The sequence below is a fragment of the Phyllobates terribilis genome, unplaced genomic scaffold (genome assembly GCF_046119375.1).
Source record: "Phyllobates terribilis strain yellow unplaced genomic scaffold, ASM4611937v1 Scaffold_1__5_contigs__length_1240528914, whole genome shotgun sequence".
Lineage (NCBI taxonomy): Eukaryota > Metazoa > Chordata > Amphibia > Anura > Dendrobatidae > Phyllobates > Phyllobates terribilis.
The window spans coordinates 839,848,577-839,875,234 of record NW_027362761.1 but is presented as its reverse complement, the minus strand read 5'-3'; the positions used below and the strand labels follow the sequence as shown (position 1 = coordinate 839,875,234).

General features: G+C 37.6%; 1 protein-coding gene across 2 annotated transcripts in view; it reads right to left on the bottom strand.

The window, feature by feature from the left end:
* The window catches only part of GRID2 (glutamate ionotropic receptor delta type subunit 2), a 1,987,749-nt gene that overhangs the window by 304,569 nt on the left and 1,656,522 nt on the right, over window positions 1-26,658 (bottom strand). The gene's annotated exons all lie outside the window — the stretch shown is intronic.

Genomic DNA, 26,658 nt, shown 5'->3' with positions numbered 1-26,658 from the left:
TTATGATTTACAGGCAAAAGACAGAAAGAGAGGACCCTGCTTCCACCTTACCGGAGAGAGAGGAACACACTGACCATAATTGCTTACATTCTACAGGACAGAGAGAGGACCCTGCTGACCACATGAGCTTATACTGTACATGAGAGAGAGGACCCAATAACCCTGGATATGGAAAATGACTTACTTTACAAACTGTGCTCCTGTAAGCCTGCTGATCATAAGAACTTAAAATTTACAGTAGAGAGAGAGGACCCCTTTAACCATAAGAGTTTACACTCTACATGAGAGAGAGGACCCCACTGGCTATAAGAGTTTACACTCTACAGAAGAAACAGACTAACCCAAGGACCCTGGATATGGAAAATGACTTACTTTACAAACTGTGCTCCTGTAAGCCTGCTGATCATAAGAACTTAGAATGTACAGTAGAGAGAGAGGACCCCACTAGCGATAAGAGTTTACACTCTACATGAGATAGAGGACCCCACTAGCCATAAGAGTTTACACTCTACATGAGAGAGAGGACCCCACTGACTATCAGGCTGCGTGCTCACGATGCGTTTTTCATGCGTTTCCGCTGTGGAATTTCCGCAGCGGAAACGCATCAAAAACGCATGGTAATCCGCACCCCATGGTCCCCAATGGCATTCCGCAATGTCAATGCACATGCTGTGGATTTTTCCGCAGCGTTTCTGCAGCGCAAATAAATCCGCAGCATGTTCATTAATTTTGCGGAAGCGCAGCGGAAGCGCCGCCATTGACTTGCATTGAGACGCATAGAATCCGTGTCTGTACATTTGTACAAGCGGATTATATGCGTCTCTATGTGCGGATGGTACCCAGTTCTGGAGGAGAGAAGACTCTCATCCATACCTGGGTACCATTGTACCTGTGAAAAAAAGAATAAAATAATAAATAAAGTTTATATTCACCAGTCCGGCGGCCCCTGCAGCGCTTCTCCTTCCAGGACCTGAGATGACGTCGCGGTCATGTGACCGCAGCCTGTCTCGCGAGATGCCGGCAACCCGGAAGAAGCCAGGACGAGCGCGACAGCACACGCGGTGGGGGATCAGGGGTAAGTATAGCTTTATTTTTTTATTTTTATGGTCACACTATATAAATCCATGCCTTTTGCATGGATTTATATAGTGTGACCTAGTTGTCAAGCACTTTCCAAGTGATGCTATCACCTGGAAAGTGCTTTTCAGTCCGCATGCGGAAACACATGCGTTAATGCAAGTGGATACGCATGTGAATCCGCATGTATTCCGCATGTATTCTGCAGGAAAACTGCCTGCACAATCTGCATGCGTTTTTTCTGCCAGGGAGATGCAGAAATGCTGCAGAAATTTTCTGCTTCATTTCCGCATCGTGGGCACATAGCCTAAGAGTTTACACTCTACAGAAGAAAAGACTAACCCAATGACCCTGGATATGGAAAATTACTTACTTTACAAACTGTGCTCCACTGGGAACCCCTGATCTGTCATGTCCCGGGTACTGACCACCACTGTATTCGTTATGATAATCTATAAGATGTCATATTTGCAGGGCATTATGGGGAAGACCACGTGGCCATTCAAAAAGACATTAGCCCACCATCTGATGCTTTAGCAGTGTGAGAAATGGTTCCAGGCAAGATTTTTTTTGCTAATCAAATTTTCATGACACAAACTCGATCCTCCACTGATTGATTCACTCATGTCTACTGAGAACATTAGAATACCTCCTTAATGAATGACATATCTCACAATTACTGGTGGTGCTTTATGATGAACTACAGTGGTCAGCCTATATGACAGCTTCTTCTGTGTATCTATGGTGTGCAACTTTGCAAACTAATGAAGCCCAATAATTGCATCCACTATAAGCAAGGAGGAACAAGAGTTTGAAGCTTTTGTTTAACGTCATTGGATGAGAATTCTGCCTATTTTGTGTAACATTTGCAAAATAGATTAATTCACTTGCAAGTTGCTAAATGCTTATTTTATAAGGATAAGAGAAGTTTTTGTATAAAAAGCCTCCATGAGCATAGCAGCTTCACATTTGTTGGTTATCTACAGTAATTATATAGGGACACATGTAATTTTACTGTTTTGCGACTATAAAGTAATATGAAATCCTAGCATCAGTATGAAAGCCTAGCATTAAGGCAAGTACATGCCTCAGTTTCTACATGATCCATTGGATCACCTTGACAGACAGATCGTAAGCAATCCTCAGAGCGCTCCACGTTATTATGATTCATATCTAAGCAGAGCTTCCTTTATTAAGCTACATCAATAGCTCTCGAAGTGAGCGGCACACCGCTGCTTCTCATTGACTTGTCTTCAGTCAGCTGTTAAACTTCAGATAACTTCTTTTCTTCTTCTACCAGTACTGAAGACAATACCCTCGTGCACACCCTTATCTGTTTAATTTCTCTCTAACCATAAACATTTGATTATGGTCGCTAATCCTAAGAATTTTATTTAATGCTGTAGAGGTATCTTAACTGACTGCAAGAACGGATAACATTGATGTAGTCTCCAGCATTTCTTATTCTCCAGATCTGCATTTCTTCTGATCTAATAAACTACGAGTTTGATTCAATGGTGTCATTCAGCTCTGAGATCTTGCTTTCCTCCAGACAATAAAATACTTGCATCTCTTTATCTCCCCTTATCTAAGGAACATATTACCACGACAGATGTTATTTTGGCTCAGTTTGCTTTTACTTGGAGCATATGCAGCATTGCCTAATCATTTTGACCCATAAATCGTGATGATAAATAGCAAAAATCTAACTTCCTGCTCAAATAATAAATCTTAACAAGTACAGTAATGGAACATGTAGCCCATAGTAATTAGAGCTTAGCTCAAATATAATATGCCATTAGTGATTTCTCATAAATTGGAGTGTTAATAATTACAACGCTTATTTTAATCTAGGCAGACATTCAGAAAAAAAAGATAAAAATTTAGCATGGATGTCAATGTTGTAAAGAATATTAAACGTAATATTCTCTGTATTTGGGTGTAAGAATTTTTGTTTCCTGATAATCATGCAGGCTGCAAATCACACGGTAAATGACTAAAATAGGTGAAATGGGCTTTAAAGAAGCCCTCCCATCAAATTTTTCTTGATATATTAAAATCATCATATTATATAGCACTGTGTAAGTACAATTGCTCATTTTCCCCTTCCACCCATCTAATTCTTCTGTTTTCCATTAGGTCTATGACATCACGTGATTAAAAACAGACTAGCTGAATCCTTCTAAGCTTTATGTAGAAACAGGAAGTTTCTTTTCCCTGCATGAGTCATCATTAGAACTACAATTCTACATTACTGCAAAGTCTGTGGCAGCCCAGCTCCACCCCTTCTTCAACTCCTGACCCAGCTGCTCCCACCCTCTTGCTTTTATTTCTCTTTCTTGTTTCCTTTTGTCAGCAAAATAAAATTGTAGTTCTAATACTGACTCATGGAAGGAAAAGACACTTCCTGTTTCTATATAGAGCTTAGAAGGATTCAGCTAGTCAGTTTATAATCACCTGAGGTCATAGACCTTATGGAAAAGAAAATAATTAACTGAGTAGAAGGGTAAAATGAGCAATTGTAAGTACACAGTGCTATATAATATGATGAGTGCAATATATTAAAAGGATAAAAACTTGGTGGTAGGAGTGCTTCCTTAAGTTTGCTCAAAAGATTTATTAGCAAATATCCTGTTTGATGATATGCTACAAAGGTTAATCATAGACTATGTGCATAGAATGATTTATCACTAATAATTCTATGTGTATGGGTGATGTGGTCTGCTTGTCTAAACAGGCTATGAGATGACAACTGCTGGGCAAATATGGGACTGATTGGCAGTTATTTAATTCTGCAGATTGTTTAGTCTGAACGCAGCTTTAGCCCTGATGTATAAATTTAGTGCAAAACAAGGGAAATAGCTACAGTAAAACTTCAATAGACTTAGTTTGATGAAGCCACAGACTTAATGGGGCTTTCTCCTTTCTCCTCTGCGGCTACTTACAGGTCCTTTCCATATACATTATCTGATGGTCAACTGTGCTGACAACGTATTACATGTCTATTAGGTTTGTCTCCCTATTATAGTGCTTACCATCATATTATTTTTCGCAACACCTGTTATTATCTTTGACATGTGATTTTCTACTATACTCAGTATATGATTTGTTATACTGAGACATTTTTATTAGACAACATTTACTGTCCATTGGTGGTTTACAGACTTATATCATATTATAGGTCCTTTGAGAGATTATATTATTTTATCTTGAAGGGCGCCCTGCAAAGTGTTACATTTTTTTCAGAGGAGGGTTGTTGCATTTTGATTTTCAAAGTGTCGTAATCCTTTCTGCATGTTTGTATATTTGTTTAGTAAAATTATTTTTCCATATGGAGATCCCTTTCGTTCTCGCATACTTCTTTCTTCTATTCCTCTCAATTTGCAATTGTGTCACAGGACGCCGATGAACGGCGGTAAGTGTACGCAGCTGCGCACTTTCCAGTAAAGTGCCTCTGTCAGAGACTGACAGCAGCGTTTAAGAGGCCGGAGCTAATCTCTGGTTATGGTTGTTACAGACAGATGCTGGATAAGTAATATGGCCAGTGTCTGTTATGTATGGAGAGCTCAACTCCAGAGCCCTCTACACACAATCACACCCCAAATTGCCTACATGTCAAAATGACTGTATGGGTGCATCAGCTCAGGCTGCTATCTCACCCATGAGAGGATGATTTTGATTGACAAGACAATTCCTGTAGGCATGTCCTAACATATTTCTGTGAAGTTAAAGAGAATCTGTCACCAGATCAAAAGTAGACATTTTTTTCTCTTCTTTTATTCCAGCTGCTCCCCTGAGTATTTCTATTTTTTTTCTTTTTTTTTTTAAATCCACCATACAGTTTTAGAGATATGGGCCTTTTTATTTAGTGATAATTTTTATAGTGTTGATGAGGGGGTGTGGCTCACAGGATTCTCTGGGGGGCTTGTCTTCAGGTTGATCTTCCTCCTTATCCTGTGAACTGCACCCTCTTGATAAAGACTGGACATAAAAAAAATTACAATGGAATACTCAGAGGAGCAGTGAGAAAGAAATAAGAACAAAAGTTGGACATTTTTAACGAGGTGACAGATCCGTTTTAAATCCACTGTAGTTTTAGCATCTTTTAGAATTTTTTTTCTTTCAGTTCATGAACTTTACAGTATATGGTCACATGAATTCTTATTCTACCAGCTGATTTTCCCTTACTTTTCCAATGATCTATTGATAAGATATACTATTTCTAGTTTATTTTGTACTATAAGCACTCAGTAAACATGAGTCAAGAAAAAGATAGCTGTGATGCTGACAAATCTGCTCATAAATCATACAATGGCATGAAATATATGCAATTTTCACAATTAGAAATAATACTATCTTTGTCAAAAGAATTTGGAATTTAGTACAGAGAACACAAAAACAAAGTGCTTAGTGGACACCTGCTGGGTATTGAGCACTAAGGATATTTTCTTCTAATAATAAGTGATCTCGAAAGTGGATATAAAATAAACATACCATATTCACTATGCTACCTGCTGACTTTTATACAAGTATCGTAAATACAGCTTTGACTAAAAAGCGAATATTCCTGAAATAGCTGCTAAAAGCTCTCATTTAGATAGACAACTCTATAGTTAGCTTATAAAAGTTTCACACTGAGAAAATTCAGTAGGAAACCTCGTTACTACAAATAGCTATTCAAATCCCTGGGATGAGGTAACTTCTTATGCTTCCTGTCAAAATATCACTGGGAAGCAGTTTACCCGGTCGACTAAGCACATGGCACTTTACTTTTATTGCATTCTTTTGATACTGCATTATTTATGAATCATTATTTACACTTGTATTACATCTTTATATCATTGATTATTCCTCGATACTACTGTAGGAATACATTTATATCTTCTTCAGGTATTAATTGTATGTACACATGTCTATTGCTTATCATGACAATCATATGGATTTTTATCCTAGTGCCAAAACGTAACCTAAGAGTTATCTTCTATGCGTGATCTTTAACTATTTATTTTTGTCTAGTCTTGTTTGCTTTTGGTAAAATAAACTCCTCATCATTGAAATTGCAACACCAATAAGGAGTGTTAAGGGAGGGCAATAACCCTTCACGGTTGACCAAGTGAGTGTCAAATTATTATGTTGATTGCGCAATCCACAGAAAACCAAATGGGGGCAATGCGTGCTCTGTATTGGGAGGATTCAAAGAATCTCTGATCCCGTTTATTTTGCTTAGCATTTTATATTGTTTTGAGTTTATTAATGTCCAATCATCTACTGCCGTACTATAGGCTTGAACCAATGTTAGTACAATTATTACGGAAACACATATATGGTCATATTATCATTGTTAGTTCGAAGCACTATGGAAATTTTACAAGGCCAATCCTGGCCTAAACTAGTTACATAACAGGAGCGGAGTGTCTGGCAAAATACAAAATGTTCTTGTGAGAAAAAGTTTGTGGGAAAGATGCATGTGAACAGAAGAAAAGAAGGAAAGAATGTATGTTATGCAAGGAGTGATAATAACATGATTTTAAAGCAAGCAGAGCAGACAAAATGGAGTTGCTCTAGCATGAGTATCAATATGTCCTTTACAGGAGAAGTCATGAAATTCTTGAAATCACAGGTTCGATAGACATGATAATAATACGTAAATTATGAAAAAAATATGTAAATATGGATCAGAATTTTTAAAACATCTCCATTCACGGTAGAGAATAATCACCATGAGCAGAAATATACGCACTTACACGCCTTAGAATGGTATCAATGAAGTTATCAATGGCTGTCTGAGGAATATTCTGCCACACTGAATACACTTTGGCAAGTAAATTATCAAGATCCTCTGCTGACAGCTCTCTTTGCAATTGCCAACCAATGACGTCACTGATGTGCTCTATGGAAGACAAGTCAGGAGATTCTGCAGGCCACAGTAGAACATTTACGCCATGAAAGCTGTTCACAGTAGCTCAAGAAACATGCAGCCTGGAGTTATCATGTTGAAAATGGCTCCTGGGAGACAGGAAATTCCCAAGACAACTATTGATATGTTCACTGATAAGCATGCCAAGGTAAGTAAGTGCGTGTATTTGGGTGCATGGTCCTCATATCCGATACTGAATACATCAAGATATTTTGAAAATTTTTCCATTTTTTTCATCATTTGAAATTCAATAACATGTCTATGGATCATGTTATTTGCATAATTGCACAACTTTTCCTTCCTGGATTGGTAATTAAAATGCTGAGGAGGAGTTTATTTATATTGTTAAAATCTAGGAAGCAAAAAATTTTTGCCAGCATCTTCTAAATTAAGTGATGAATTTATATATATTATTTTAATATTATATACATATATCCTTAAGCAAATGTTGATTATATAACCGTATCTTAAATATGTTGTGGTACAAAGCTAAAATATCAAATCATGTGTCACTGTCCAAGTATTTCTGGACCTAACTGTACATTTAAGGGTCTAGCAATTACGCTCTTTAATATTTAGTTGCCTCTTTTCATAGGGACCAAAATTAATTGGACAATTATCACAAAAGCTCTTTAAGGGAAACTTGTCATCAGGATTTTGCAAAGTAAACTATAGGCATTGTCAGGTTGGCACTGTTACACTGATTAAAATGATACCTGGGTTTAATTAATCCGTCTTGTGGTTCTGGTTTAATCTGTGATTGCAGTTTGGAGTTGTTGAGATACTCATGCTCCGGGGGCGAGCCTGTGGGCTGGTCTTTTCTTGGAGCTCTGGCTTCATCGTCTTCATTCTGGGCTTAAATGACAGGTCTCTGAACCTTCAGGACCTGCCTCCTATTTTAAATACTGCGCCTGCGCATTTAATATTGAAGTCTTAAAAAAAATAATTTCGCTCCAGCAAAATGGCACCAGCCAGTAGGTGGTGCTTGCACTGATTGCTGATAGATGCTACTGTGCATGCGCCGCCAGTGCCATTTTGCTGTAGCAACCTTTTTTTACCTCCAACAAAATGGCACCGGCTCTCCCAGTAGAATCTATCAGTAAGCGATATTCTCAAACTGCTGCCGGCGCCATTTTGCTGGAGTCAATTTTTTTAAGATCACAATATTAAATATGCAGGCGCAGTATTTAAAATAGGAGGCAGGTCACTAAAGGTTCAGTCACCTGTCATTTCAGCCAGGTATCAATTTAATCAGTGTGACAGTGTCAACCTGACAATGCTTGTAGTTTAATTAGCAAAATCCTGATGACAGGTTTCCTTCAATGGGCTGCATGGGCTATTTCCTTCTTAATCCATCATCAGCTATAAAGGTAAATGGTTTGTAGATTATTCCAGGTGTTGCATTTACATTTGGAAATTTTTGCTGTGAACCCACAACATGTGGTCAAAAGAGCTTTCAAACCATCATTAGGCTGAAAAAAAGAAGACATCCATCAGAGACATAACAAAAATGTTAAGAGATGCCAACTCAACAGTTCGGTACATTCTGCAAAAAAAAGCACACTGGAGAGCATTGGAACTCAAAAAGGCTTGGACATCCACAGACTATGACAGTGATGGATGATTGCAGAATACTTTCCATGGTGAAGAAAAACTCCTTTACAACCTCCACCCAAATGAAGAACACTCTCCAGTAGGTGTTTCAGTATCTAAGTCTACCATACAGAGAAGACATTATGAGAGCTATTACAAAGGGTTCCAAACAAGGTGCAAACCATTAATCAGTCTTAAAAATAGAATGGCTATATTAGTCTTTACCAAAAAAAAATAAAGAAGCCAGCTAAGCTCTAGAAAAGCATTCTTTGGACTGATGATCTAAGATCAACCTGTACCAGAATGATGGGAAGAAGAAAATATGGAGAAGGCTTGGAACGTCTCATGATCCAAAACACACCACATACTCTGTAAAACATGGTGGAGGCAATGTGATGGCATGGTCATGCATGGTTTCCAATTGCACTGCGTCACTAGTGTTTATTGATGATGTGAATGAAGACAGAAGCAGCAGGTTAATTCTGAATTATACAGAGCTATTCTTTCTGCTTAGATTCAACCAAATGCAGGAAGGTTGATTGGACAGTGTTTCACAGATGGACAATGACCCAAAATGTACTGCAAAAGCAACCCAGAAGTTTTTTATGGCATAGAAGTGGGATATTCTGCAATGGCCGAGTGAGTCACCAGATCTCATCCCCATCAAACATCCATTTCCCATGCTTAAAACAAAACTTAAGGCAGAAAGACCCACAAACAAGCAACAACTAAAGTCAGCTGCAGTAAAGGCCTGGCAAAGCATCACAAAGGAGGAAAACCAGCGCTTGGTGACATCCATGGCTTCCAGACCATAAGCAGTCATTGCTTGCAAATGATTCTCTACAAAGTATTAAAAATGAACATTTTATTTATGGTAAAGTTAATTTGTCCAAATACTTTTGAGCCCCTGAAATGAGGAGGCTGTGTACAAAAATTGTTGCAATTCCTCAATGCTTCACAGAATATTTTTATTCAGCTCTTTTAATTAAACCTGAAAGTCTACACTTGGATTGCATCTCCATTGTTTCATTTTAAATAAAACGTAGTGGCGTGAAGAGCCCAAATCACAAATATTCGGTCACTGTCCAAATATTTCTGGACCTAACTGTATATTGCTACACTGTATTAGCCTACACATAGGCCTTCCTTAAATGCTTTTATTCTTCTGTACTTTCATCCAAGTGGGAATCTGGATTGTTCAGCCATTGCAGTTGGTCAGATTAGTGACTACTGACTGTTGCCATTTTGCTGCACATGATAATACAATGCCGCAGAAGAGGCAGAATGTCACAGAACACATGTAGGCATAGGAATGTCACAGGTAATGGCCCTAGTAGTACCAAAATAACGTAGCAAAAAGCTGGTGCTCACAGTGTCATCAAAGTACAAAGGAAATAAACATTGATTTCAATACAGGTATAAGAAGCAGTGATATTCATTTATTCAGATTGGCTGTTTGGCCTCTGCAACTTAACCCCTATAGTTACACTTGTGAGGATTGAAATCTTCAGTGGCTAATGAGGTAATAAGTTTAACCTGGAAAATAGTCAGAGTACATGCACTACCCGAAAAGTGACAAAACTCAAAAAAACTAATGTCTGATCACTAACTATATATTATCCTCAACCTTAACTAAAATACAGGAGGGTGACTGATTCTGATGAGAGGTTTCAGTCATTCAATTCTTCTTCCGTGTTATCATTTGGTTAAGTATAAAATTGTCAAATATTGTCAGTTCAATGTGTATGACTCATCATCCAAATGTAGCTATGACTTATAGAATTCATATAACATAAAATATCCTTGCACTGAAAATTCAAATACATATAACACATCTAAGGCATATAATATGTTTAATAAACAGTTTATTTATTGGCTGATTTGTAACCAAGTTTAACTATAAAAAAAAACCCACACAATGTAAAATAGAAAGTTGTTTAAGTTCTACTAAAAAATACATAAAATGCAACTAATAGCTTATCTCAGGTATAGCTACAAACAGCATTCATGAATTTTATAGCACTATCCCTGCAACACACAAAATGAGCTACCAGACAAAAATGAAAACTTCACTATACTCCTGAATCCTAGCGTAGTATCAGTGAGTACTCCTTCCCTTGAAAACTCTTTTCTAGAGTTCTGCCTTCAGCCCCAGACACAGGAGGAAGCTTCTTGCTGTTTTCAGCAAGACTAACTCCAAGCAATGTCTTCTGGATAATTCAGAGCATATACAGTGCTGGCCAAAAGTATTGGCACCCCTGCAATTCTGTCAGATAATACTCAGTTTCTTCCTGAAAATGATTGCAATCACAAATTCTTTGGTATTATTCTCTTCATTTAATTTGTTTGCAAAGAAAAAACACAAAAGAGAATGAAGCAAAAATCAAATCATTGATCATTTCACACACAACTCCAAAAAAGGGCCGGACAAAAGTATTGGCACCCTCAGTCTAATACTTGGTTGCACAACCTTTAGCCAAAATAACTGCGAACAACCGCTTCCAGTAACCGTCAATGAGTTTCTTACAATGCTCTGCTGGAATTGTAGACCATTCTTCTTTGGCAAACTGCTCCAGGTCCCTGATATTTGAAAGGTGCCTTCTCCAAACTGCCATTTTGAGATCTCTCCACAGGTGTTCTATGGGATTTAGGTCTGGACTCATTGCTGGCCACCTTAGAAGTCTCCAGTGCTTTCTCTAAAACCATTTTATAGTGCTTTTGGAAGTGTGTTTTGGGTCATTGTCCTGCTGGAAGACCCATGAACTCTGAGGGAGACCCAGTTTTCTCACACTGGGCCCTACATTATGATGCAAAAATTGTTGGTAGTCTTCAGACTTCATAATGCCATGCACACGGTCAAGCAGTCCAGGGCCAGAGGCAGCAAAGCAACCCCAAAACATTACGGAACCTCCGCCATGTTTGACTGTAGGGACCGTGTTCTTTTTTTTGAATGCCTCTTTTTTATTCCTGTACACTCTATGTTGATGCTTTTTCCCAAAAAGCTCTACTTTTGTCTCATCTGACCAGAGAACATTCTTCCAAAACGTTTTAGGCTTTCTCAGGTAAGTTTTGGCAAACTCCAGCCTGGCTTTTTTATGTCTCGGGGTAAGAAGTGGGGTCTTCCTGGGTATCCTACCATACAGTCCCTTTTCATTCAGACGCGAACGGATAGTACAGGTTGACATTGTTGTACCCTCGGACTGCAGGACAGCTTGAACTTGTTTGGATGTTAGTCGAGGTTCTTTATCCACCATCCGCACAATCTTGCGTTGAAATCTCTCGTCAATTTTTCTTTACCGTCCACATCTAGGGAGGTTAGCCACAGTGACATGGGCTTTAAACTTCTTGATGACACTGCGCACGAAAGACACAGGAACATTCAGGTCTTTGGAGATGGACTTGTAGCCTTGAGATTGCTCATGCTTCCTCACAATTTGGTTTCTCAAGTCCTCAGACAGTTCTTTGGTCTTCTTTCTTTTCTCCATGTTCAATGTGGTACACACAAGGACACAGGGCAGAGGTTGAGTCAACTTTAATCCATGTTAACTGGCTGCAAGTGTGATTTAGTTATTGCCAACACCTGTTAGGTGCCACAGGTAAGTTACAGGTGCTGTTAATTACACGAATTAGAGAAGCATCACATGATTTTTCAAAGGGTGCCAATACTTTTGTCCACCCCCATTTTTAGGTTTGGTGTCAAATTATATCCAATTTGGCTTTAGGGCAATTCTTTTTGTGTTTTTTTCATTGAAGACAAATTAAATGAAGAGAATAATACCAAAGAATTTGTGATTGCAATCATTTTCAGGAAGAAACTGAGTATTATCTGACAGAATTGCAGGGGTGCCAATACTTTTGGCCAGCACTGTACAACCTTGTATGTTCACTTTATTCTAAAACTTTCCATCCCCAATCGCTCAAACTAAGATATTGAGATATGAATGGTGAAATCTATGTTTTAAGATGTTCTCTTCGGTAAAACATTGTGCTGTGTGCTAGTCCTTCAGCTGTCCAATCATTGTAAAAGGATACTTCTGAACAACCATGATTTTGCAAGGACAATTCCGTGGTTACCACCTATTCATAAAATATAAGGTAGTTAACATTATATAGCATCTCAGGGTCAGCAGGGATCATTATTCCTAAATATTTGATAACAGCATTTGGCTACTTAAAATGGGAGCTTCTATGTAATTTTTAATTTTCTTCTTCAGGGGCAGAGATGTCCAAATCTCCAGTTTTTAATAATTTATCTTGACATTTCAGGTAGGGCTAAAGTTTTTAAAAGTTTCAGAGATGAAAGGATATGCACACAGAAGGATTGTTATGAATAAAGTTTCCTATGTGGAGGCCTTGGATGTTATTTGTCTGCGTGATTTTAAGGAAACGGGTCTCCATAATTATGATAGAAAGGGTGGGGGAAAGGGGACACCCCTGTCTGGCCCTGTTTCATTTGTCGAAAGACTCATACCAGGTACGATAACTAAAATTTCAGCTGAGAGGAATTTATAAAGAGAAAAAATAGGTGATATCAGGACTTCGGGGAAATTACATTTGCTTAATAAGGCTTTCATGTAACTCCAACTTACCCTGTCAAAAGTCTTCTCAGCATCTGTACCAAGAAGGACTAGTGGTGTTCTTTTTCATTTGGCGTAAAAAGTAATATACATAATTCCACTGATATTGTGTTTGCCTTCCCCTCCATGGCTTTATGGGGAAAAATTGACTTGACTTTGAGAAGGAAAGGTTTTAATCTGTGTGCAATGAGTTTGGCCCACCATTTTAATTTGATTCAAGGAGGTCGACTGGTTTGTAGCTCCCACATCTTTCCAGGTCTTTTCCCTCCTTTGGCAAGATTGTAATATTTGCCTTAAAGGGGTTTTCCCATGAACGAAAGTTAATTTTTATCAATAGATCTTGAATAATAATAACTTCCACAATTGGATGTGTTTAAAAAACAATATTCCTGTGCTAGGATAATCTTATATATGTGCCCCTGTGTAATGGCCGTGTCTGACCGTGCAGGAACATGCTCTGATCATATCACATCTCCTGGGAAGGGGGGAGGAGCAAAAGATTATACAGATACTACACTGCCTGTTTTTAAACAATGTTTTACTTCGAATAAAGAATCAGCTGTGATCCCATGCTGTCCTGTCTGTATACTCTTTTGAGACCTCCCCTACCCAGGCGATGTGGTATGATCAGACTGTGTTTCTGCGCGGTCAGACACAGCCATTACACAGTACACAGCAGGGGCAAATTTATAAGATTATCTCAGCACAGGAACATTTTATTTAAACACATCCAATTGTGGAAATTATTATTATTGCAAGATCTACTGATTAAAATGATCTTTCATTTGTGGGAAACCCCTTTAAGGAAGTTGATTTGTAAATATATATTTTTTCTTAAGTTGGGAACCCAGAACAATTAACTCCCCACTTAAAAAAGCATTTTGGGATTCCCAGAGGAAAGAATTTGTGGTCAATAGGGTATTCTTGATGTTAAAGAACTTTATTAACCTCTTAAGGACTAGACTGAAACACTTTGTAGGTTAATGATCAGGCCTTATTTTTTAAATCTGTCCACTCTCACTTTATGAGGTAATAACTCTGGAACGCTTCAATGGATCCCACTGATTCTAAGATTGTTTATGTTGGTGCTATATAAATACAAATTATTATTATTATTATTTACTCCTATAGCAGACTATGAACTGATAACAAAATGCTATATTAAATAAAGATTGGAAATTATTACTTGACTGGATGAATGACATTGCCCTTAAACTTACTCAATAATCATCTGAATTTCTTAAAATTATTTTATTGACTTGAAGGTAGTGAACATCTTTTATACTAATATTGCTCATTTGTATTCATTATTTTAAAAAGGCAAAAAATTGTTCTGTGGGGATACAGAAGCATTGAATTAATACTACAAACTGGCAATTTACCACAGGCCTCTGCCTAAAGACTGTACAATGCCACATTTCTAATAAGGCCCCCGACTATCAGTAGTCTTTAATAGAATTGGTAGAATTAAACTTCTCATTTGTGCCATGAGGACCTTTTCAATCACCAGACTTCAAAATTTTGTAACCAGTGGAGCCACTATTACTAACATCTCTTGCACCCCATATCTTTATGGGGTGACAGAGTTATTTTTTTTTAATATAGTGCTCTTATTGCGTGTTATTAAGAGATAATTATTATATATAATATACTGTATAATAATGATAACATTCTTTTGGCTAGTGATACAAAAAATAATCAAATAGTTCAAATTAAATTAAATGTGATTTATTTGAAATGCACAGAGACTTCATACAAAAAGTGATGGTATTTTGCTTAATAAAGGAGTTATCTACTACTAGGACAACCACTTTTTGATCTGAATGGTTCAGCCCTGTGCCCGATCACTGCTGGCATCACTGTCTCCGTCTTCGGATGTATCAAGAGAAAGTGAGAGCTGCTGATGGTCGCTCACCCCCTCTTGATTACATATATGTCCAGCGGTGATTGGGCGCAGGGCTAACGTGTCATAACAGCCGCACGTGAGTCCCAGAAATGCGAGTGCCGACATCACTGGAACGGCGCTGGCATGGGAGGTGAATATAGGTGTTTTTACTTTCACGGAGGCAAGCATTCAGATTGAAAAGGGGTTGTCCCAGTAGTGAACAACTTGTTTAAAGCTAAACAAAGACTATTTGCCAAGTTGCTTCAGTTTTTACTTTACATGTGCTGAAGAAATAAAAGAGAGGTTCCAAACATTAATAAATCCTTTACTGTAGTCTGTATAATGTGTTTTACTGTATTGACCAAGTAATATCCTAACTCAAATCTGTTTCCTATTATTAATCTCTTTATTGGCATTAAGCAGAACTAAAGGGCATATACTGTATCATTATGATAGCAGGGCTGAATAGCTAGGGTATCTTATAATTGCTCCCTCTATTTTCCTCTCAGGATGTTTAAGGGTTCTTGACTTCATGCTAATTATTTGCTTCCTTAAGGACCAGAATTTACATGCTGACCCCTGGCTCCTCATGAGTCTGTAAGATGTAAGCCTTCAAAGGAACTATTACCATACAAAATATCAAATCCCTGCAGCCAACATCAATAAACACAAAGGATCCTCTAGGCAAGCCCCGCTGACTATGAAATGACCCTATTCAACTTAGGCACTCGGAAACACTCCCTTAATGTCCACAGACAGATGCCTTCAAAAGCTAGACATACTAGGATTTCATTTCATCTAACATATTGTAAATGACCTTATATCAGACATAACCTTTCAGGGTCATCTATTATAAGCATATTACTTTTTATACTGAAGAATTTAGATTGATATATGCCTAAAGGTAATTGTGGCACAGAGGGTACTAGTGTCTACTTAGTGATTTCATTATATGATTTGAACTTAGAATGTACATTTTCATAAAGGTTATGGAAGGCCAAAAGTCCCTCCCATAATGATATGGTTGAGATCTGGTGTCCACCACCCTGGAGGAACAAGATTCCTAAGTATCAGATGTTTTATATGGATAAATTACATTTAGTTAAACTCAAACTTCAAATGGCAAAAATATAATTTAATGTACATTTTATTCCCTAAAATAATATTCATTGGGGGTCAGGAAAATACATTTAATAAAATTCTGATGGATGTATTTCTTTAAACCAAATCTTGGAATATCCATTTAGTAATAATGTAAATGTGTAATAAACATGAGACAATCAAATATTTAACCTTCATTCTGTATGCTCATATTTCAATTTTCTGCATCACTTCCCCTTCACATCTTGCTCAAACAGTATTTTATCAGGAAATTAATTTCCATTAAATGAATGTCTTTAAAATCTAAAGAGTTTTTAGTAATTATCGCATAAAAATGATATTGGCAGCATATGATTCTCTGTATGCAATTAGAATAGGAAGGCTGGTTACAGGTGCCTCAAATAAGCTATTAAATACTGTAGATTCCATAAGGAAACAATAATGAAGTGCTTATAAGCTAGTCAAGTAACATAACATTACAATTATAACTTCATCTTAGAACACCATTTTACAGATTAGGCTATATATCAAATTAAACAACTGTTGATAACAATTTGAGTAACTTTGTTAATAAATCACTAGAAATGAGTAAATCAGACAAAATTAAAATTTCCCTGTCTATGCAGATTTTTCTGGGATTCGATTAGCAGATTTAATGCAAGATGTAAAAAAAAAAAAATAAATCTCATACTTACCTTACCGATCACCTCTCTGGCCCCTCGTGACCTTACTGTCACCCATCTAGTTCTCATTGCATCTTTTTCTCACTGCCGCAAGGGCTGAATCCCTGGGTCTCCTCATACTATTTTTGAACTTCTGGCTCTCATGGGGCCTGGGACAGTTCGGCACAAGTGCGAATGATGTTGCCATAACTTAGCACGCATATGTGTAGAACCATCCTTTGTTTCATTAGAGCTGCAAGTTCTGGCCTAACTTGAAAAATCCCAAGGATTCAGCACTCGCCGTGGTGATAAGAAGATGCAGTAAGGACCGGAAGGGTAATGGTGAGGAGCGGAGGGGTCAGAAAGGTGAGAGATAAGGTGTGTATAAGTATTTATTTTTTATTTTTTAACCTTTTGATGGCCATTTACAGTTTAGAAAACATAATGCTAATTACAAAAAAATCTGCATTTGTGGAATTTTGTTATATTCGAGTAAAATTCAATTCCACTAGAATATATTTTTCTCATATCTATGTATTACATTACTTGCACTGATGCTGAGTTAAATTTTGTATTACATTCCAGGGCTATATTCACAATTATGCAGCCTTCAGATCTCAAAGCCATATGCTCACATTGTGAATTTGGTTCAGGCACAAATTGTACAATAGAATCTGGACGTATGCCGCTAACACGGAACACAAATGGGAAATTTCACGCCTTACTTATTTGTTCTAGGAAAAATCTTAACAGAATAACAGCCATGACATAGATTTGAAAAATCTATAGCATGCCCATTATTGCGACTGATTCCACTCAGGTTAGCACCATCAAAATTTCTTGGAGCTAATTTGCAATCAGAACAGAAATCCAAGTTTTAGTTGCAAACAGCATGTCTTCCAATGATTATCTTCAAAATCAATGTAACATGTGTTTGTTCAAGATTTACAGTTACTCAACATGTAGAGAACTACATATAAAGAAGAACATGGAGCTCAGTGGACATATAATATAAGCTAACCATTTCTTTTTCTAGGAAGAGCATAGAATGTCATTTGCAATGTGCAAATGTATTTTACCGTATAGTTTCAGAGTGCTCATAGTGTGACTCGACAGTCACTAGAGACGATTTACATGCAGCTACTTATTATTATTCAACCTCATATCAAATAATTGTTCAAAATTCAGGGAGGCAGTCATTAATTCCTGGCACTGAATGCATTGTTCACATTCATAATCCTTTCTGACCTACCACATCTCTGATCTCTAACTGCAAATAATGGAGCAAAAACTTTTACATGTAAAAAAATAGCACCTCCAATTTATTTAATAATAGTACTACAAGAGCATCTCACTAAATTAGAATATCATCAAAAAGTTAAATTATTTTAGTTCTTCAATAAAAAAAGTGAAACTCATATATTATATAATTATAATTACAAACAGAGTGATCTATTTCAAGTGTTTATTTCTGTTAATTTTGATGATTATGGCTTACAGCCAATGAAAACACAAAAGTCATTATCTCAGTAAATTAGAATACTTAATTACAACAGCTTGAAAAATGTTTTTAAAATCCGAAATGTTAGCCTACTGAAATTTACAGATGGTACGGAAAGTATTCAGACCCCTTTAAATTTTTCACTCTTTGTTTCATTGCAGCCATTTGGTAAATTCTAAAACGTTCATTTTTTTCTCATTAAAGTACACTCTGCACCCCATCTTGACTGAAAAAAACAGAAATGTAGAAATTTCTGCAAATTTATTAAGAAAGAAAAATTGAAGCCAGAGCAGTGTGAAAAGGTTGTTGGTTGGATAGCAGAAAATGCTTCCAGTCAGTTTTCCACCACCACCACCCTGTCTTCCACATAGTCCAGTCTCAGTAGCCATGAGTCCGGACCGCATTATTATTATTACTTTAGTGACATTTATTTCATGGTGCTTTACATGTGAAAAAGGGGTATACAAAAACTATTACAATAATCTTGAACAAAAATATGACAGCGACTGGTACAGGAGAGGAGCCTGCCTGCGAGGGCTTACAGTCTACAAGGGATGGGTGAGGATACAGTAGGTGAGGATAGAGCTGGTCGTGCAGCGGTATTGTGGAGCAAGGGTTACAGCAGGTTGTATGCTTGTCGGAAGAGGTGGGTCTTCAGGTGCCTTTTGAAGGTTTCAACAGTAGGCGAGAGTCAGAAATATTGGGGTAGAGAGTTCCTGAGTAGGGGGCATGCAGGGGCGAAATCTTGTATGCGATTGTGGGAAGAGGAGATAAGAGGGGAGTAGAGAAGGAGATCTTGTGAGGATCGGAGTTTTCGTGCAGGTAAGTACCGGAGACTAGGTCACAGATGTATGGAGGAGACAGGTTGTGGATGGTTTTGCATGCCTAGGTTAGGGTTTTGAACTGGAGTCTCTGGGCAATGGGGAGCCAGTGAAGGTATTGACCGAGAGGAGAGGCCAGGGAATAGCGAGGGAATAGCGAGGGAACAGGTGGATTATTCGGGCAACAGAGTTTAGGATAGATTGGAGGGGTGTGAGAGTGTTAGAAGGAAGGCCACAGAGCAGGAGGTTGCAGTCGTCAAGGTGGGAGATGATGAGGTCATGCGCTAGTGTTATTGTAGATTCGTGGTTGAGGAATGTGTGGATCCGGGAGATTTTTTTTTTACTTGGAGTCAGCATATTCCTCACCCTGATCCTCCTTCCTCTCACCATTCCAAGTGCCCTGAGACAACTGATCCCACACTTGGAAACTCTGAAGAGCTGTTTTGTTCATCTTTCCATTTATAGATTCTGGCCTCTCGCTCGGTCTGCTCGGAAGTGGAAAGAGCTTTGATATGAGCTTTGAAGGAGAGATTAGAGTCCAGGGTTACCCCAAGGGCTGTTCACTTTTCCATTTATAGATTCGGGCCTCTCGTCTGGCCAGCTTCAAGCAGGACAACAGTACATTGCATGTGGCATTGCCAAAATATTTCAGCAGCCATGGTCACTCAAAGATGACGCCAGGAAAGTGCAATTACTGTAGCAAGAGGTGGATGATGATGAGACACAATGGACAGAAATTCAGGAGGAGGACCAAGGTGCGGAAGTGTAAGACAAGGTGGTGGACGATGAAGTCGATGGGCCGAATGCCAGGGTCCAGAAACAGTGTCTGCGGGTGACACCACTGCCTCTTCCCCTGTTATACATGTATGCCAAGCCTCCATTCATGATGCAGGCGAAAAATGTCACCCAATGCAAACCCCAAAAAAGAGGTATAAAGAAACTACAATAGTATCAAATACAATTAATGATATATTTTATTTCATTCAAATGCAAACAAATAAAAAACAGACAACAAGACAATAAAAATAGATAAAACATAATTAAAATACAACTCAGGAGGGGGGAGGGGGATGCTCACAATAAATATTCCACATGGATCTCCTATATAAAGATGTGTATATATATGAATGACAAACAAATTTGATTCACCGTAATTAAATATATAAAAATAAATTAAATACACATAATCATCTCTAATAGCAGCATAATATTCAAAAAACAGTAAATATTATATAAAAAAAACAATATATATAGATGCATGTAAAGTGCTTGTGCCTTAAGCATATGTATATCTGCAATTGATTAACAAGTGTTTAGTAGAGATGAGCGTTGTTCGACTCGAACTGTTCGCCAATCTCAAATTCAAGCTGTTTTGGGCGGTGTTCGAGCCGTTCGGCGAACACGAACGATTTGAGAAAAATTCGGCTGTTCGAGGTTATGTTCGATAACTGTTCGTGCACCAAAATCATAACTGGATTTTTTCTCAGTAATGATGAAAATTAATGTTAATACGCAGTTTGAGTGTACAGCGGGGCGGGGGGAGGAGCAGGGGATGGATCTCTGCAGGAATAATGAAGATCTCCATTTTTTTTTCTCTTTCCCGCATTTACAGTGGGGAGGTGCAATCTGTCAGCCTATTAGCAGCGCACACACGGAGCGAAGTGCTTTTTTTCACACAAGCAAGGGCATGTGTCATTGGCAGTGTATGTCACATGTCCTTGCCCTATAAGACCCAGCCATTTTCCCCGTTGCCACCATTTTCTCACTGCTGCAGCTGCGTGTTAGACGGCACCGCTGTTGCTGTGTGCGCTATACCTTGTTAATTTCAAGCCAATTTTCGCACAAATCTACAGATAGCTTGGGAGTAGGGAATAGTTGTGATTGCAGTCCTTTTAAGGACTACGTTACATCATTTCATATGACTTTTATCAGGCAGGTCTGTGCTCTTAAATAGATAGGTTGGGAGTAAAGACTAATTGTAATTGCAGTCCTTTTCAGGGCTAGGTTACATCAGTTCCTATCACTTTTTGCCAGGCAGGTCTGTGTCAGTGCTGTGCAAGTTTTTTTCACAGCATTTGGCTGAATCTAGCAAAGCTAATCCTTTTTGGCCCATTGCAGAGTGTGTTAGTCAGTGGAGTAGCCTATCTGTGTTGCAAGATACACCACCTGTGTATAGAATACCAATTTTTTTACTGCAGCTAGTGAAGTAAAACCTTTTGGGCATAGCATCATTCTATTAGTCCATCTATACTGACCTCCATAAGGTTGCAAAATGAATATAATTTTTTTCTGCATCTAGCTCTGAAAAAATATTTGGCCTTATAGCTGTGTGTGGGACTTGTTCTATTAGTCCATCTATACTGACCTCCATCACGTTGCAAATTGAATATAATTTTTTTCTGCATCTAGCTCTGAAAAAATATTTGGCCTTCTAGCTGTGTGTGGGACTTGTTCTATTAGTCCATCTATACTGACTTCCATCAGGTTGCAAACTGAATAAAAATTTTTTCTGCATCTACCTCTGAAAAAATATTTGGCCTTCTAGCAGTGTGTGGGACTTTCTCTATTAGTCCATCTATACTGACCTCCATCAGGTTGCAAATTCAAAATAATTTTTTGTTGTATCTAGCTCTGAAAAAATATTTAGCCTTCTAGCAGTGTTTGGGACTTTCTCTATTAGTCCATCTATACTGACCTCCATCAGGTTGCAAATGAAAAATAATTTTTATCTGCATCTAGCTCTGAAAAAATATTTGGCCTTCTAGCAGTGTGTGGGACTTTCTCTATTAGTCCATCTATACTGACCTCCATCAGGTTGCAAATTAAAAATAATTTTTATTTGCATCTAGCTCTGAAAAATATTTGTCCTTCTAGCAGTGTGTGGGACTTTCTCTATTAGTCCATCTATACTGACCTCCATCAGGTTGCAAATTAAAAATAATTATTATCTGCATCTAGCTCTGAAAAAATATTTGGCCTTCTAGCAGTGTGTGGGACCTGTTCTATTAGTCTATCTATACTGACCTCCATCAGGTTGCAAATTGAATATAATTTTTTTCCGCATCTAGCTCTGAAAAAATATTTGGCCTTCTAGCAGTGTGTGGGACTTTCCTTATTAGTCCATCTATACTGACCTCCATCAGGTGGCAAATTAAAAATAATTTTTATCTGCATCTAGCTCTGAAAAAAATATTTGGCCTTCTAGCAGTGTGGGACTTGTTCTATTAGTCCATCTATACTGACCTCCATCTGGTTGCAAATTGAATATAATTTTTTTCTGCATCTAGCTATGAAAAAATATTTGGCCTTCCAGCAGTGTGTGGGACTTTCTCTATTAGTCCATCTATACTGACCTCCATCAGGTTGCAAATGAAAAATAATTTTTATCTGCATCTAGCTCTGAAAAAATATTTGGCCTTCTAGCAGTGTGTAGGACTTGTTCTATTAGTCCAACTATACTGACCTCTATCAGGTTGCAAATTGAATATCATTTTTTTCTGTATCTAGCTCTGAAAAAATATTTGGCCTTCTAGCAGTGTGTGGGACTTTCTCTATTAGTCCATCTATACTGACCTCCTTCAGGTTGCAAATTAAAAATAATTTTTATCTGCATCTAGCTCGAAAAAATATTTGGCCTTCTAGCAGTGTTTGGGACTTTCTCTATTAGTCCATCTATACAGACCTCCATCAGGTTGCAAATTAAAAATAATTTTTATCTGCATCTAGCTCTGAAAAAATATTTGGCCTTCTAGCAGTGTGTGGGACTTTCTCTATTAGTCCATCTATACTGACCTCCATCAGGTTGCAAATGAAAAATAATTTTTATCTGCATCTAGCTCTGAAAAAATATTTGGCCTTCTAGCAGTGTGTGGGGCTTGTTCTATTAGTCTATCTATACTGACCTCCATCAGGTTGCAAATTGAATATCATTTTTTTCTGCATCTAGCTCTGAAAAAATATTTGGCCTTCTAGCAGTGTGTGGGACTTTCTCTATTAGTCCATCTATACTGACCTCCATCAGGTTGCAAATTAAAAATAATTTTTATCTGCATCTAGCTCTGAAAAAATATTTGGCCTTCTAGCAGTGTGTGGGACTTGTTCTTTTAGTCCATCTATACTGACCTCCATCAGGATGCAAATTGATTATAATTTTTTTCTGCATCTAGCTCTGAAAAAATATTTGGCCTTCTAGCAGTGTGTGGGACTTTCTCTATTAGTCCATCTATACTGACCTCCATCAGGTTGCAAATTCAAAATAATTTTTTGTCTGTATCTAGCTCTGAAAAAATATTTAGCCTTCTAGCAGTGTTTGGGACTTTCTCTATTAGTCCATCTATACTGACCTCCATCAGGTTGCAAATGAAAAATAATTTTTATCTGCATCTAGCTCTGAAAAAATATTTGGCCTTCTAGCAGTGTGTGGGACTTTCTCTATTAGTCCATCTATACTGACCTCCATCAGGTTGCAAATTAAAAATAATTTTTATTTGCATCTAGCTCTGAAAAATATTTGTCCTTCTAGCAGTGTGTGGGACTTTCTCTATTAGTCCATCTATACTGACCTCCATCAGGTTGCAAATTAAAAATAATTATTATCTGCATCTAGCTCTGAAAAAATATTTGGCCTTCTAGCAGTGTGTGGGACCTGTTCTATTAGTCTATCTATACTGACCTCCATCAGGTTGCAAATTGAATATAATTTTTTTCCGCATCTAGCTCTGAAAAAATATTTGGCCTTCTAGCAGTGTGTGGGACTTTCTCTATTAGTCCATCTATACTGACCTCCATCAGGTGGCAAATTAAAAATAATTTTTATCTGCATCTAGCTCTGAAAAAAATATTTGGCCTTCTAGCAGTGTGGGACTTGTTCTATTAGTCCATCTATACTGACCTCCATCTGGTTGCAAATTGAATATAATTTTTTTCTGCATCTAGCTATGAAAAAATATTTGGCCTTCCAGCAGTGTGTGGGACTTTCTCTATTAGTCCATCTATACTGACCTCCATCAGGTTGCAAATGAAAAATATTTTTTATCTGCATCTAGCTCTGAAAAAATATTTGGCCTTCTAGCAGTGTGTAGGACTTGTTCTATTAGTCCAACTATACTGACCTCTATCAGGTTGCAAATTGAATATCATTTTTTTCTGTATCTAGCTCTGAAAAAATATTTGGCCTTCTAGCAGTGTGTGGGACTTTCTCTATTAGTCCATCTATACTGACCTCCTTCAGGTTGCAAATTAAAAATAATTTTTATCTGCATCTAGCTCGAAAAAATATTTGGCCTTCTAGCAGTGTTTGGGACTTTCTCTATTAGTCCATCTATACAGACCTCCATCAGGTTGCAAATTAAAAATAATTTTTATCTGCATCTAGCTCTGAAAAAATATTTGGCCTTCTAGCAGTGTGTGGGACTTTCTCTATTAGTCCATCTATACTGACCTCCATCAGGTTGCAAATGAAAAATAATTTTTATCTGCATCTAGCTCTGAAAAAATATTTGGCCTTCTAGCAGTGTGTGGGGCTTGTTCTATTAGTCTATCTATACTGACCTCCATCAGGTTGCAAATTGAATATCATTTTTTTCTGCATCTAGCTCTGAAAAAATATTTGGCCTTCTAGCAGTGTGTGGGACTTGTTCTATTAGTCCATCTATACTGACCTCCATCAGGATGCAAATTGAATATAATTTTTTTCTGCATCTAGCTCTGAAAAAATATTTGGCCTTCTAGCAGTGTGTGGGACTTTCTCTATTAGTCCATCTATACTGACCTCCATCAGGATGCAAATTCAAAATAATTTTTTGTCTGTATCTAGCTCTGAAAAAATATTTAGCCTTCTAGCAGTGTTTGGGACTTTCTCTATTAGTCCATCTATACTGACCTCCATCAGGTTGCAAATGAAAAATAATTTTTATCTGCATCTAGCCCTGAAAAAATATTTGGCCTTCTAGCAGTGTGTGGGACTTTCTCTATTAGTCCATCTATACTGACCTCCATCAGGTTGCAAATTAAAAATAATTTTTATTTGCATCTAGCTCTGAAAAATATTTGTCCTTCTAGCAGTGTGTGGGACTTTCTCTATTAGTCCATCTATACTGACCTCCATCAGGTTGCAAATTAAAAATAATTATTATCTGCATCTAGCTCTGAAAAATATTTGTCCTTCTAGCAGTGTGTGGGACTTTCTCTATTAGTCCATCTATACTGACCTCCATCAGGTTGCAAATTGAATATAATTTTTTTCCGCATCTAGCTCTGAAAAAATATTTGGCCTTCTAGCAGTGTGTGGGACTTTCTCTATTAGTCCATCTATACTGACCTCCATCAGGTGGCAAATTAAAAATAATTTTTATCTGCATCTAGCTCTGAAAAAAATATTTGGCCTTCTAGCAGTGTGGGACTTGTTCTATTAGTCCATCTATACTGACCTCCATCTGGTTGCAAATTGAATATAATTTTTTTCTGCATCTAGCTATGAAAAAATATTTGGCCTTCCAGCAGTGTGTGGGACTTTCTCTATTAGTCCATCTATACTGACCTCCATCAGGTTGCAAATGAAAAATAATTTTTATCTGCATCTAGCTCTGAAAAAATATTTGGCCTTCTAGCAGTGTATGGGACTTGTTCTATTAGTCCAACTATACTGACCTCTATCAGGTTGCAAATTGAATATCATTTGTTTCTGTATCTAGCTCTGCAAAAATATTTGGCCTTCTAGCAGTGTGTGGGACTTTCTCTATTAGTCCATCTATACTGACCTCCTTCAGGTTGCAAATTAAAAATAATTTTTATCTGCATCTAGCTCGAAAAAATATTTGGCCTTCTAGCAGTGTTTGGGACTTTCTCTATTAGTCCATCTATACTGACCTCCATCAGGTTGCAAATGAAAAATAATTTTTATCTGCATCTAGCTCTGAAAAAATATTTGGCCTTCTAGCAGTGTGTGGGACTTGTTCTATTAGTCTATCTATACTGACCTCCATCAGGTTGCAAATTGAATATCATTTTTTTCTGCATCTAGCTCTGAAAAAATATTTGGCCTTCTAGCAGTGTGTGAGACTTTCTCTATTAGTCCATCTATACAGACCTCCATCAGGTTGCAAATTAAAAATAATTTTTATCTGCATCTAGCTCTGAAAAAATATTTGGCCTTCTAGCAGTGTGTGGGACTTTCTATATTAGTCCATCTATACTGACCTCCATCAGGTTGCAAATTAAAAATAATTTTTATCTGCATCTAGCTCTGAAAAAATATTTGGCCTTCTAGCAGTGTGTGGGACTTGTTCTATTAGTCTATCTATACTGACCTCCATCAGGTTGCAAATTGAATATCATTTTTTTCTGCATCTAGCTCTGAAAAAATATTTGGCCTTCTAGCAGTGTGTGGGACTTTCTCTATTAGTCCATCTATACTGACCTCCATCAGGTGGCAAATTAAAAATAATTTTTATCTGCATCTAGCTCTGAAAAAATATTTGGCATTCTAGCAGTGTGTGGGACTTTCTCTATTAGTCCATCTATACT